The sequence below is a fragment of the Natrix helvetica genome, assembly GCF_964273705.1.
Source record: "Natrix helvetica genome assembly, chromosome: 7".
Lineage (NCBI taxonomy): Eukaryota > Metazoa > Chordata > Lepidosauria > Squamata > Natricidae > Natrix > Natrix helvetica.
The window spans coordinates 4,645,660-4,659,625 of record NC_138558.1 but is presented as its reverse complement, the minus strand read 5'-3'; the positions used below and the strand labels follow the sequence as shown (position 1 = coordinate 4,659,625).

Here is a 13,966-nt window from a genome sequence, read left to right as displayed (position 1 = left end):
TAAGATCTGCCAGATCCTCTCCTGACATGCCTTCACCTCCCTGACCTTCTCAAACATTTCCCTTGGGTTACATAACGCTGACTTTCGTTTCACGTGAAGCTGATGTCATCTGCTTCACCGCCGTTCCAAACAACCCACACCACGTGAGAATCTCTTCCTGCTTTAAGATGCACATCACAGAGCCATTGTGTGTAAACCTCACTGCCCTCTCTCAACATCCGGCATGTCTTGGGAAGTTCCTTGGGAACGTTCTCAGAGGAAACACCTGGGTCTTAACAAGTAGAGAGGAAAGCCTACTCATCAGCCCAACAGTGTCTTCTGAATGTTCACACCAGTGGTAGGATTCAAATGTTTTTACTACCGGTTCTGTGGGCGTGGCTTGGTGGGTGTGGTCTGGCTTGGTAGGCGTGGCAGGGGAAGGATACTGCAAAATCCCCATTCCCTCCCCACTCCAGGGGAAGGATACTGCAAAATCTCCATTCCCTCCCCACTCCAGAGCAAGGATACTGCAAAATCTCCATTCCCTCCCCACTCCAGGGGAAGGATACTACAAAATCCCCATTCCCTCCCCACTCCAGGGGAAGGATACTGCAAAATCCCCATTCCCTCCCCACTCCAGGGGAAGGATACTGCAAAATCCCCATTCCCTCCCCACTCCACTAACCTGCTTTCCAGCTCCGTTCTCCTGTGCAGAGCAACAAAAGAAGACTCAGCCGATCAACTGGGACTCGGGAGGCAGTAGGGGGCGGGGCCAGCCAGAGGTGGTATTTGCCGGTTCTCCAAACTACTCAAAATTCCCACTACTGGTTCACCAGAACCGGTCAGAACCGGCTGAATACCACCTCTGGTTCACACACATACCCACAACACAGATGTAGGCCCACAAATATTTTTCGGTAGCTTGCCAAGTTAGCAAAGGAAAGTCAAATCAACAAGACACGGTACGGGAAGAGTTGAGTCATACAAAGGACGTCTCCAAGGCACTTCAGGAATCCGACTGGATTCAAGGAATCCATCCTTTCTTCCTGCCCAGATGTTCCTCAGTTTCATCCCTTCCTCTCCATGAACTGAACTTGGGTGGTGGCCAAGAGTGATGGAACCACAGTCCCCGTGAACCCTGAAGGATACCGGTTTACCAAGAGGAGAAGCCAACGATGTAAGTCTTTGTTTAGCAACATGTCGATGATTCCACCGAACAGGCGGTATTTCCGGTTGGGTCACAGGCAGGAAAGAGTGAGATTGGAGAACAATCACGTAGAGATAAGCGGCTCCTTTGCCTTGTGATCCGGAAGCATGCCATAAAATCAACAAAAACTCCGAGTAAGAGGAGAGGGGAGAAGTCCTCTTTGAACATATTTGGAAAGGCAACCCGTGACGCGCACACCAAACAGACTTCAAGGCTGCATTCCACGTCACTCAATGAATCTCCTTTAATTTACCGGTCTTCTCAATTGTGCAATCAGAAAAGGAGAAGACTTACTTTTTTTAAAAAAATCAACATTTTTTAAACATTAAAATCACAATTACACTTTTTCAGTTTTCAGTTATCGTTATAGTTTCCCCACCCCTAATTTCAATTTTCTATTCTAAGGCCTATTGTTTTATACATATACCTCCTTATTTCATAATTACTCATTTATATAATATATACAACATTTACACCTCTGTTACTCTCTGAATATATACCATTTCCTTTTGTTATGCTTTCTATGACTCATTATGCATTAATTTTGCATTTCTTAACAAGCCAATTATACCACCTATTCCATATCATGTAATACTCTGTTTCCACTCTATCCGTTAGTTCCATCGTTAATTTATCCATTTCCGTGCATTCTAGCACCTTTTTTTATAATCTCTGCATTGGAGGGGACGTTCTTTTTGTTTCCAATTTTGGGCGAATGTAATTCTGGTTGCAATAATAAGGCAAAGCATAATATACTGAGTTTCTTTACTTATATTTCCTTTTATTATTCCCAAAAGAAACAGCTCTGGCTTCATATCAATTTTTTGTTCCAGCCATTTTTGGATTTTCCCCCCCAGTACTCCTTAGCTTTGGGAGATGTCCATCACATGTGGTAGAAGGTCCCTTGTTGATGGTTGCATTTCCAGCAATTTGGGGGTCTATTGGGGAACATTTTGGCCAATCTCGCCAGGGGTAGATGCCACCTATAAAACATTTTGTAGATATTCTCTTTGTACGCGGCCAACATTGTCAATTTATAATCCCCACACACACACAATTTTCCAAATGCTCCAATTCAATATTGTACCCAAAATTTTTAACCCAGATTACCATTGTTTCCTTCACAATTTCCTGAAAAGGAGAAGGCTTCTAACTTTCACCACCCAGCCAGCAGCTGGGACTGGGACAACCCAATAACAGCTCAGCAGTTTAAGGATTTAGGACTACATTTATTTATTTAGGGACGTTGTCAAAACTAGACCGAACAATCATTTGAGTAGGGGGTTGGACTAGAAGACCTCGGAGGTCCCTTCCGGCCCTAAAAATCTATATTTTATGTTGTGGGTGGTGTAGCACAATCTGTTGGGCATAATGCTGAAGTTTAAGGTCCAATGAAGCAGGACAGCTGTCCTCAACTTACAAAGTTCATTTAGTGACTGCTCAAAGTGACAACGGCACTGGGGAAAAGTGACTTATGACCATTGCAGCATCCCCAAGATCATGCGATCACAATTCCAAGGCTTGGCAACTGACTCATATTTATGACGGTTGCAGTGTCCTGGGGTTATGTGATCTCTTTTTGTGACCTTCTGACAGACAAAGTCAATGGGAAAGCCAGGTTCACTTAACAACAGTGTTTGTAACTGAAAAACTAGCGATTCACTTAACAACGGTGGCAGGAAAGGTTGTAAAATGGGGCCACACTCACTTAACAACTGTCTTGCTTAGCAAAGGATCGTTTGGGTTCAATTTTGGTCGCACGTCAAGCACTAACCTGTATTATAGCCAAGACTTTCAAAAAGTATAGCAGAATAACAGAGTTGGAGATTTTCTGGTCCAACCCCCTGCAAGCTCTACTTTGTTGTTGTTTGTTGCTTTTTAATAAGAAATGGAGATAGTGACAGATTTTATTTTCCTGGCCTCCAAGATCACCGCAGATGGGGACTACAGCCAAGAAACACGCTTGCTCCTGGGGAGGAAAGCGATGGCAAATCTAGACAACGTACTAAAAAAACAGAGACATCACCCTGCCAACAAAAGTACGTATAGTCAAGGCTATGGTTTTCCCAGTTGCAATGGATGGCTGTGGAGGTTGGACCATAAGAAAGGGTGACTCCATTGTTACATCTTCAAACCTCCACAGCTTCAACCTTAAACTGTCTACCATGGACCTCACCCCATTCCTAAGAGGTCCGTAAAGGGGGCATGCATAAGCGCACCAGTGTGCCTACTGTCCCTGTCCTACTGTGCCCATTTATCTGTATCTACTTCCTTTGTTTGTGTTTATGTTCATAGCTATACTTGTTATCTCGTACGTGTCTGACAAACAAATAAATGAAATGAAAATAAATAAATTTCCAGCTACTGAACACACAATGTTCCCGTGTTGGCACAATATTTTGAGCCCCAAATAACCGATGAGTTTGCATTCCACACTAAAACATCCAGCTATGCAAAGTAACCAGGGCTAGCATTAGCCAACTTTTGTGCATGCTGATGCATCCACAGAGTTTTCGACAACTTAATTGTGTTGTAGAAAGACGGAGAGTTGTACGTGAGGGACGCTTTGGCAACCGAGTGCATAATGTCACACACAAGAATGTACTTGGAGTAAACCGAGGCCAAATGAGATCATAATAATGCAAACTGTCTCGACTGGTTCTCCCAGCCGTTTGGGAATTCAGTGAGCTGCCAATCAACCGATCTGTTCAAAAAAAGCTTTGCCGATTGACAAGAATGGACGCATAATAAATAAAAGCAAAGCCGGTGAAAATATACACGATTTATGGCTTTGGTCTGGCCTCTGGCCTCTGAATCTCATTTAAATCTCATTTAAAGTGAGATTAAAAATGATAAATGGCTTTTCCAACTGGCGGATATTCTACAGCTAATCCTCAACTTACAACCACAATGGAGCCCAAAATCTCTGTTGTTAAGTGAGACATTTATTAAGTGACTTTTGCCCCACCTTTCTTTACACAATTGTTAAATGCATGACTGCAGTTGTTAAGTTAGAAACATGGTTGTTAAGTGGATCTGGCTTCCCTATTTGACTTTGCTGGTCAGAAGGTCGCAAAAGGGGATCGCGTGACCCCGGGACATTGTGACCGTCATAACTATGAGTCAGTTGCCAAGCGTCTGAATTTTGACCATGGGGATGCAGCAACGATCGTAAGTGTGAAAAATGGTTGTAAGTCACTTTTTTCAGTGCCGCTGTAACTTCGAATGGTCATTAAATGAACTGTTGTAAGTCGAGGACTACCTCTTTTCAAAAAACTGCTGGTGCGTTAATCAAAAACCATAGCAAAAGCTTCATTGGGTTTGCGCTTGACAATTGCTTCATATGTCAAGGTCTGGAGGCAAACTTCAAAAGAAATTCAGTTATTTTATTAGGAGCAACATGTTGGCACGTACCCAAGTGAAGTCAGCTCTGACCCCATGTAATTTACAGCCCAATTATGACCCTGTTTTCCCCCATTCTCCCCCCCCCCGCCCCCGGTGTTTAACAAATCACATTCGCCAACTGAGCATTTTCACGGGCTGTAGAGATCACCCCCCCCTCCGGCTGCTGTGGGTGATCTGGGATAGAGTCTTGAGAGAGATAAGCCTGGAATGTGCAACAGTCTTTTGCAGCTGTGCCATTTCATTGGTTTCCCATCCCACCAACTCGAGAGGAGGCCATTATATTTATGACAGTCCCAGTCTCCCGAGACCTTTTGCGATCTTCTGACGGGCAAAAGTCAATGGGGAAGGAAGGCTCACGTAACAACCGTGCTGCCAAATTAACACCTGCAGCGATTCACGTAACGACGGTGGCAAGAAAGGTCATAAAATGGGGCAAAACTCACTTAAATGTCTTGCTTAGCAACGAGAAATGGGTTCACCGTTGTGAGAGTGAAGTCAAGGACGATATATACATTTTTACATACAGCGTTTCTTAGCCCCCCCCCCCCCTTTCATTTGTGGCTTAGAGTCACCAAATTGACTTTAAGGCACAAATACGCAAAGGCATTTAAAGAGCCGTAATTTCGGCTACTATTAAAGCTGAAACACCCTTTGTAGGAAAGGTTTAAGGCTAGTTCAGACTGCTCATCATCACCACCGGCTCCCTGGGCCGACTCACCACGCTAGTCTACAATCCCTTTTAATTATTACTCAGGATAGTTTTCCATCGGTCTTCAGAGGTGAATCGAATACTTAGGCCGGCCTGGGCTCATCGGATTAAAGAAGACTCAACGGATTAAATTGCTTGGTTTATTGTGAAATTATCCAGTCTCCATCCTTGGCCTCCACAGATGTTTTACTTTATCTTAAGGCCAAAGCCTTACAATCCCGACATTTGCCTTATCCATCGATTTATTTGAATCCTGCCTTTATTATTTTTTAGGTGGCAAACATTTAGTTTGGTCTAGTGGTGTTTTAAGAAGAGAATGGAGAGATACTTGTCTGAAATGGTACAGGGTCTCCTGCTTTAGCAGGGGGTTGGACTAGAAGACCTCCAAGGTCCCTTCCAGCTCTATTATGATAGATGGATTAAAGCAGGAGATTGTGAGCTGAAGTCCCGGCTCTCCCAACTAAGTGGCATCATCAGTGCTACAAAAGATGGGTTTGCTCTCTCTTTATGTATAAGTGGTTTCACTTTCACAACTGCACGAGTCAAAAAGAGGGCTGTGAAAATATTTACAGACCCCTCGCATCCTGGACATAAATTGTTTCAACTTCTACCCTCAAAACGACGTTATAGAGCGCTGCACACCAGAACAACTAGACACAAGGACAGTTTTTCCCCCAAACGTCATCACTCTGCTCAACAACTAATTCCAACACTGTCAAACCATTCACTAAGACTGCTTTACTATTACTCTTAGTCTTCTCATGGCTCCTATCAGCCATCTCCTCCCACTTATGACTGCAGGACTGGAACTTTGTTGCTTGTATCCTTGTGATTTATATTGATATTGATTGTTTCCTAGTATGATTTGATTGCTTATTTCTACCCTATGACTATCAATAAGTGCTGTACCTTATGATTCATGATGAATATATCTTTTCTTTTATGTACACTGAGAGCATCTGCACCCAAGACAAATTCGTTGTGTGTTCAATCACAATTGGCCAATAAAGAATTCTATTCTATTCTATTCTATTCTATTCTGAATTCTATTTTATTCTTATTCTGAATTCTATTCTATTCTTTATTCTGGTATTCTATTCTGAATTCTATTCTATTCTTTATTCTGATATTCTATTCTATTCTTTTCTGAATTCTAATCTATTCTTTATTCTGATATTCTATTCTGTTCCTATTAATTCTATTCTATTATTCTATCCTTTCCTATCCTATCCTATCCTAATCTAATCTAATCTTTTCTAAATTCTATTCTTTATTCTGATATTCTATTTTATTCTATTCTATTCTATTGATGGGACTTCGGGTTTCCTCTTCATAGTTCTGTTGTTCACTGTTTGTCTGAATTGGTAGTTCCTTCACTGGGTTGGGTTGTTTTTTCATACAGCTTAGTTGTTGGTCTAGCATTAATCTTGGTGTTAATTTTTTGCTTCTGTGCCTTTTTTCCCCTCCCCAAAATCAGTGAGCAAGCAAACCCAACACGGCACTTAAAGGAGACCATTTGCACCTAAAGTGGATTATTTCCATTGACGTCAAGTGTTACTCGGCCAGATTAAATGGACTGCAGACCAGAGTGGAAAGTTTGACTTTTCCGGTGTTTCCCAGTTTTTTGGGGAGGGGGATGTGTAACCAAGGCAGATTCCTTTCCCCAGAATAAGGAAAAGGGGGGGGGGGATTGGAAACAATTTCCTGGGTGGAAAAGGCTGGATTTAGAGGAGGAGAGAGGTCTGTTCAACTCAAGCAAGAAATCAAGGAAAGCCCCCTGGCTTTCTCCCTTGAGAACCAGAAGTGAGAATTCAGATGGGAATTGAAAATTAGGGTGAGCGTTTTGCATAAGCATTGATCAAAGGCAAGGCTGAGTATAGAGTATTAAGGGTATATTTGGGGATATCTTTGAGGGGAATAGGAAGGGAGGGAGGGAAGGAGGAAGGAGAAGGAAGGGAAAAGAATTGGGGAGGAAAGAAGGAGGGTGATGGGAAGAGAAAGTAGGGAAGGAAGAGAGGGAAGGAGGGAGGGAGGAGTAAGGAAGGAAAAGAATTAGAGAGGAAAGAAAAAAGGTGATGGGAAAAGGGTGGAAGGAAGGGAGGGAAGGAGGGAGGGAGGGAGGAAGGAGAGGAAGGAAGAGGGAAGGAGAAAGAAGTTGAGGAAGGGAGAGAGGGAGGAACGAGAAGGATGGAAAAAGAATTGGAGAAGAAAGAAGGAAGGTGACAGGAAGAGGAAGGAAAGAAGAGAGGGAAGGAGGGAGGAGAGGGAGGCTGGAAGCAGAAAGAAGTAAAGAGGAATGGAGGAAGGAAAGGAGAAGAAAGTATAAAGGAAAGGAAAGAAGGAAGGTGAAGGTAAGAGGAAGGAAGGAAGGAAGGAAGGAAGGAAGGAAGGAAGGAAGGAAGGAAAAGGAGCGAGGGAAGAGTGGATGGAAGGAGAAAAAGTGGAGAGGAAGGAAGGAGAACAGAAAGAAGGAGACCGGAAGGAAGGAAGGAAGGAAAGGAAGGGAGGAAGGAGAGAGATGGAGAAGGAAGGAAAAGGAACGAGGGAAGGATGGATGGCAGGAGAAAGAGTGGAGCGGGAAGGAAGGGGAAGCGGAGGGAAGGACGGAGAAGGGGAGAGGTTGGAAGGAAGGCGGGAAGCAGCTGGCAGAGGCCCCCGGTTGCCACTTTTTGTGGAGGCTGAGGGTCATGTGAATCCAGAGAGCATGGGACTTGGAGGCTGGCTTGGCCTCAGCAGCCATGCCCAGAGCTGCTCTGGTTGCCCACCTGGGCCTCCGAGGGTCACTCTCCTCTGTGGGCCACCATTCCTGGGAATGAACACCCAGCCCCCTTCAGCATCCTCCGGACGATGCCCGGCTTGCAACCCTCGGAGCCAGCCGAGCAGCTGCTTGTGCTCCTCTCTGGAGGGGCTGGGGGTGAGGCAGGGCCAGGCCGGGCACTCCCTCTGGGACAGTCATCAAGGTCAGCCGATTGAACCACACATTTAATCCTTTCCCTGTGATCCAGTTAAGCCCGTTGTGCAATCTGCCCTTTCCAGTAGATCACGGAGGGAGACGGGTGGGAATGGAAAAGGCCCCAGCGACAATCGGATGTTCCCCGTCCAGATTGCCTCGTAGCCACAACGACAACAAACAGGCGGAGGCTAAAGCATTAGCTTGATTGCCAAATGGACAGCCCTTTCTTTCTTTCTTTCTTTCTTTCTTTCCTTCCTTCCTTCCTTCCCTTCTTCCTTCTCTCCCTCCCTCCCTCCTTCACCCTTTCTCTCTCTCCTTCCTCCCTTTCCTTTCATTCTTTCTCCTTTCCCTCCTCTCTCATTCACCCTCCCTTCCTTCTTTCCTTCCTTTCTCCCCTTCTCTCTCTCTTCCTTTCATTTCTTCCTCCTTATCTCACCCTTCTTTCTCTCCTTTCCTTCCTTCCTCCTCCCTTTCTCCCTTTCTCTCTCCCTCCCCTTCCTCCTTTCCTTTCTTCCTGTCTGCTTCCTTTTTTCCTCCCTCCCTCCTTCCCTCACCCTTCTTCTCTCCTTTCCTTCCTTCCCTCTTCCCTCTCTCCCTTCTTTCCTTCCTTTCTCCCTTTCTTTCTCTCCTTCCACCCTTCCTGTCTTCCTTTTTCCTTCTTCCCTCCCTCACCCTCCCTGCCAGCTTTCCTTGCTTCCTTTCCTTCCTCCCTTTTCTTCCTTCCTCCTCCTCCCTTTCTCTCCTTCCTTTCTTCCTTTCTCTTTCCTTCCTTTTTTCCTCCCTCCCTCCCCCTTCCTACTCTCCTTTCCTCCCTCCCACCCTCCCTCTCCTCTCTCTTTCCAAGGAGTTCAAATAATATTCCATAATGAAAACATTTGAGCCCAGCGATCTCTAATACAGAGAGTCCTTGACTAACAACCATTCATTTAGTGATCGTTCAAAGTTACGATGGCCCTGAAAAAAAGGGCCGGATTGTTTTTTCACATTGTGGTTTTTGTAAGTCCAGGACTATCTGTATTTGCAAAACGGAGCTCTTTGTCATGAATCACTTTGTAGGTTGACCTTCTCTTAATCAATCTGTTTGTTTTCTTCATTCACTGCTCCTCTTATCAATGAATAAACAGTGCTGAACCTGTTCCCCGTGTCTTCTTGCTCACATTTCCCTGAACTGAGAATGGAAAAAGAAAGTTTGCTTAAGAGCTTCTGTCTGTTAAGTATTTGCAAAAAAAAATGTTTTCATAATGAAACTACGGATGTTTGAACTGTTGATGTATTACTGAGGCTGTTTTAGTTGTAATGTTTTGGTCTAACACATCACCAGGGAATATAAGTGTACCAATCAATATTGCACCATCCATGGGACAAACTGACAAAAGAAATACAAGGAAAGGAGGAATCAGAATATTATCTAACTTGGAACAAATGGACAGAAGCAGGAAATAAGGAAACCTAAAACAGTAATTAACAGAAGTATTAGGAGAGAGGGATAAAATAAGATATAGCTAAGATAAATTAAGACATAGTAAAGTTAGAGCACAAAGTGCAACATAGGTAATATGACATTCTGATATAAACAGGTAAGTATAAATAAATATGGAATAGTATATATAAATAAGTACAGAATAAGGGGACCACGAACTTAAGATAGGAATGTATAGGGGGCGAACAATCAATTGTATATACACACTGATATGGAACTGCTGTATGATGGGCCGCTTGGATCCTTTGTTGTTTTAATCTACATTCTGTTTTGTTTATGTGTTTAAAATAAAATTTTATATGTGTGTGTACCTACATATATATATAAAAAATAAAATTGTATACCATATATTGCACCATCCATATAAAAAATAAGTCAAGGGGGAAGCCTGATTCACTTAACAATTGTGAGATTCACTTTAACAACTGCAGTGAATTGCTTAACAACCATGGGAAAAGGTTGTAAAATCAGATGCAATTAATTTAACCACTGCCTTCCTTAGCCACATAAAGCGTGCTGCCATTTTTCGTTGTAAGTTGAAGCCTACCGTTAGTAAGCCACAAATTATGGTTTTACAAACCATTCTAGAAGCAAATCTAGGTCCATAGCTTTATATTGCTACAGGTAGTCCTTGACTTACAACAGTTTACTTAGTGACTGTTCAAAGTTACAACAGCACTGAAAAAAGTGACTTAGGACCGTGACTTTAAAACCTCATCAATGGAGGATTTGAAGAAGAGATTGGACAGCCTTTTATCCAGAACAGTATAGTGTCTAGGGGGTTGGACTAGAAGACCTCCAAGATCCCTTCCAACCCTGCTATTCTGTTAGTCCCTTGCATTACACTCCCTGTAAGAGGTAGGGAGGAAAAATCACAGCTTGATAATATTAAAAGATTTACCATTTTAACAGGAAGCTACTGTGAGGGGGCAGCCAGTTGGATTTAGGGTTCATTGCTGGTTAAGGCTGAAGTCCAAAAGTTCATCTGAAACAAAGATGCAAGAAGACACAAAGATTGAATTGTGACTGGAGCTGAAAATCTCCTACACACAGACATGCACACACACACACACACACACACACACACACACACCAAACAGTTCTCCAAAACACAAAAAAGTGGGAACACGCTCTGTTATAAGGCAGCACAACTTGTTCCTGAGAAAATAGACAGGCAAAGTGAGATGTAGGCCTCCTCTGAGAAATTACAGATTTATAGATTTTTTTTCCCTTTGTTTTTTTTTCCTGGTTTTACCCAGTTTTTGCAGCTCCATTTAAAATGACAGCCTGGATTGGTCTGGGGGGGGGGGGAATTGTTGAAGCTACAGTATACAGTTTGTAGGTAAGAAAAACCTGTACTTCAAATTTAGTAGATGGGTTGCAACATTTTGGATCCATCCGTCTGTCTGTCTATCTCATATATCATCCATCTGTCTATCTATCTTTATCTCATCCATCTATTCTGTCTGTCTGTCTGTCTCTTTCTTTCTATCTATCATCTAGCTATCTATCAATCATTCATCTATGTATGTATGTATCAATGGTGGGGTCCGGATCCCGTTGCAACCGGTACGCTGCGATGGGGCCGGGCATTCACCACGTGCGTGCGCTGCACACACATGCACACCCACCGCCCGCGATGCTCCAGCTGCTCAGTGGAACGTTGTGCAGGCGCCGTACGCTGTGTGCGCAAATGGCCCATTTGGGTCAAATACAGTTAAGGAACGCGGGTGGGCGGGTAGGCCTTCCGAAGCACCATATCGGAACGGTGCCTGCTGCTCTCAACAGGCACCGGTACCCACTACTGGTATGTACCTATCATCCATTATGTATGTATGTATGTATGTATGTATGTATGTATGTATGTATGTATGTATGTATCATCTATCTATCTATCTATCTATCTATCTATCTATCTATGTATCTATCTATCTATCATCATCAGTCTATCTATATATCAATCATCCATGTCTGTCTATCTGTTTATCTATCTATCTATCTATCTATCTATCTATCTATCTATCTATCTATCATCTATCTATCTATCTATCTATCTTCTATCTATCTGTCTGTCTGTCTATCTATCATCTTTCTGTCTGTCTGTCTGTCTATCTATCTATCATCTATCTATCTATCTATTTATCTATCTATCTATCTATCATCTATCATCCGTCTATCTATATATCAATCATCCATGTCTGTCTATCTGTTTATCTATCTATCTATTATCTATCTATCTATCTATCTATCTATCCATCTATCATCTATCTATCTATCTTCTATCTATCTGTCTGTCTATCTATCATCTTTGTCTGTCTATCTATCTATCTATCCATCCATCCATCCATCCATCCATCCATCCATCCATCCATCCATCTATCTATCTATCAATCTATCATCCGTCTATCTATATATCAATCATCCATGTCTATCTGTTTATCTATCTATCTATCTGTCTGTCTGTCTATCATCTTTCTGTCTGTCTATCTGTCTGTCTGTCTATCATCTATCTATCATCTATCTATCAATCTATCCATCTATCATCTATCTATCTATCTATCTATCTATCTATCTATCTATCTATCTATCTATCTATCTATCATGTTCCACCTTTAAGATTTTTATAAATAATGCAATGGGGCACACCTATATAATGCTTCTACTTATTTTCCCCACAACAACCCTGTGAGGTAACTTGGGGCGAGAGATAGGGACTCGTCCAAGTCACCCAGCCAGCTTTCATATCTAACAAAGCACTAGAACTCACAGTCTCCTGGTCACCCAGTCGGCTTTGGTGCCTAAAGGAGTACTACAACTCACAGTCTTCTGGTCATTGGCCCAAAGTCACCCAGCTGGCTTTCATGCCTAAGGGCAGAACTAGAACTCACCGCCTCCTGGTTTCTAGCATGACGATGATGATGCTTTACAGAGGCAAGTTTTTAAAACTGGGCTCATTGAGTTTTATGGAACTAATATAGTTTTACTTCCCTTTGCTGAATTGCAAGCTTCCTGGTGTACAGGCGCTGCGCACATTTCTCCACAGAGAAATACGTGCATTTTAAAAAAGATGTATTATTACTGACAGAAACCCAGGGACGCTTCCCCAACCTGGCGCCCTCCTGATCTGTTGGGAGGGCACCCAGGTGAAGGGGAAGCTGGCCGGCGCCGCGTTTACTCCCTAAAAACCAACGCGTTGACCGAATGCATGAAAAATCCGACTTGGGATGAGTTTTGGGTGGGCGAATTTGTTTTTTTAAAAAACCCTAACTTTTATTCCCTCAGCAAAAAAACGTCGCCCTCGCGCCTGCGCATTGGGGAGGACGAAGCCATCGGCTTGCCCGTCTCCGGCCGGAGTCAAGGGCGGGTCAGAGCGAGGCACGACTTGAGGGGGGCGGAGCGGTCTACATCCGGGAACCTCCCCCCTCCCCTCGCCGTGTGGTTTGTTGGTCTGAGTCGGCGGCGTCCTCGCGCCGAGCGCTGGTAAAGCGGCATTTGGAACGTTCGCGGCACCTCAGTGCTCTTCCGCCGGCTGAGGAGCTGGAGCATCTTCTGCAGGTAAGGAGTCCCTCCGGCGGCCCCTTCCCCGGTTTTGTGGGGTCGGGATACGCTTTGCGCCCAGCCTCGGTTGCTTCATTTCGGGGGTTGCTTCCCTTCGGTGCGCGCTTGCGAAATTTGCAAAGGGAGCCTCGATGCATTGCCCGGACCTTCACGGGGTGGGTGACGAATTGGGGCGGGGGGAGGTCCAGAATCGGAATTGCGGTGGCTGATCGGCCCAGCAATGGACTGCAATGCCCATCATCCGCGGCTGGTGGGTTGTTCCTCCCCCCCAATCCCCACTTCCCCTCTTTTTTTTCTCCCTCTGGATTGCATGGCTGGAGAAGAGGGGTCAAATTGGCTGGCGGGGAGGACGGGGCTTCTTGCAGGGGGAGATGGGAGTTGTAGTCCTATCTAGTGCTGGGGAGAAGCTGAAGGTTAGTTTTTTATGGGGATGGGGGGGAAGAAGAAGATGCCCCCATCATGGGCAGCTCTTAAACCGCCTTGAGCTGTCAAGATTTGGCTCCAAGACTTCCTAAACTGGATTCTTCCCTGTAGCCCCATGGGGAAGCCCCCTCCCCTTCTCTTAGGAGAGCAAGAGGTGGGGAGGGGGAGAAGAAGAAGCTCCAGATCCTTCTACTCCTCTGACCTTTGCTTCTTGGGGAAATCTTTCCAAGTGCTCCCCATTTAGAGGGTCCC

The 13,966-nt window shown here is 44.2% G+C and overlaps 2 protein-coding genes across 3 annotated transcripts in view; one reads left to right on the top strand and one right to left on the bottom strand.

Annotated features, from left to right (window-relative positions):
• LOC309395842 (uncharacterized protein) overlaps positions 1 to 13,966 on the bottom strand; it is a 196,386-nt gene that overhangs the window by 105,607 nt on the left and 76,813 nt on the right. The window lies entirely within an intron of this gene.
• The window catches only part of RNF24 (ring finger protein 24), a 61,087-nt gene continuing 60,271 nt past the window's right edge, over positions 13,151 to 13,966 (top strand). Inside the window, exon 1 of one of the 2 annotated variants that reach the window (XM_081960440.1) lies at positions 13,151 to 13,288. The gene's annotated coding sequence lies outside the window, so the exon portion shown is untranslated. Of the gene's footprint in view, positions 13,289 to 13,328; positions 13,447 to 13,966 lie in introns of those variants that run through there. The other variant, XM_081960441.1, reaches the window with a different exon arrangement.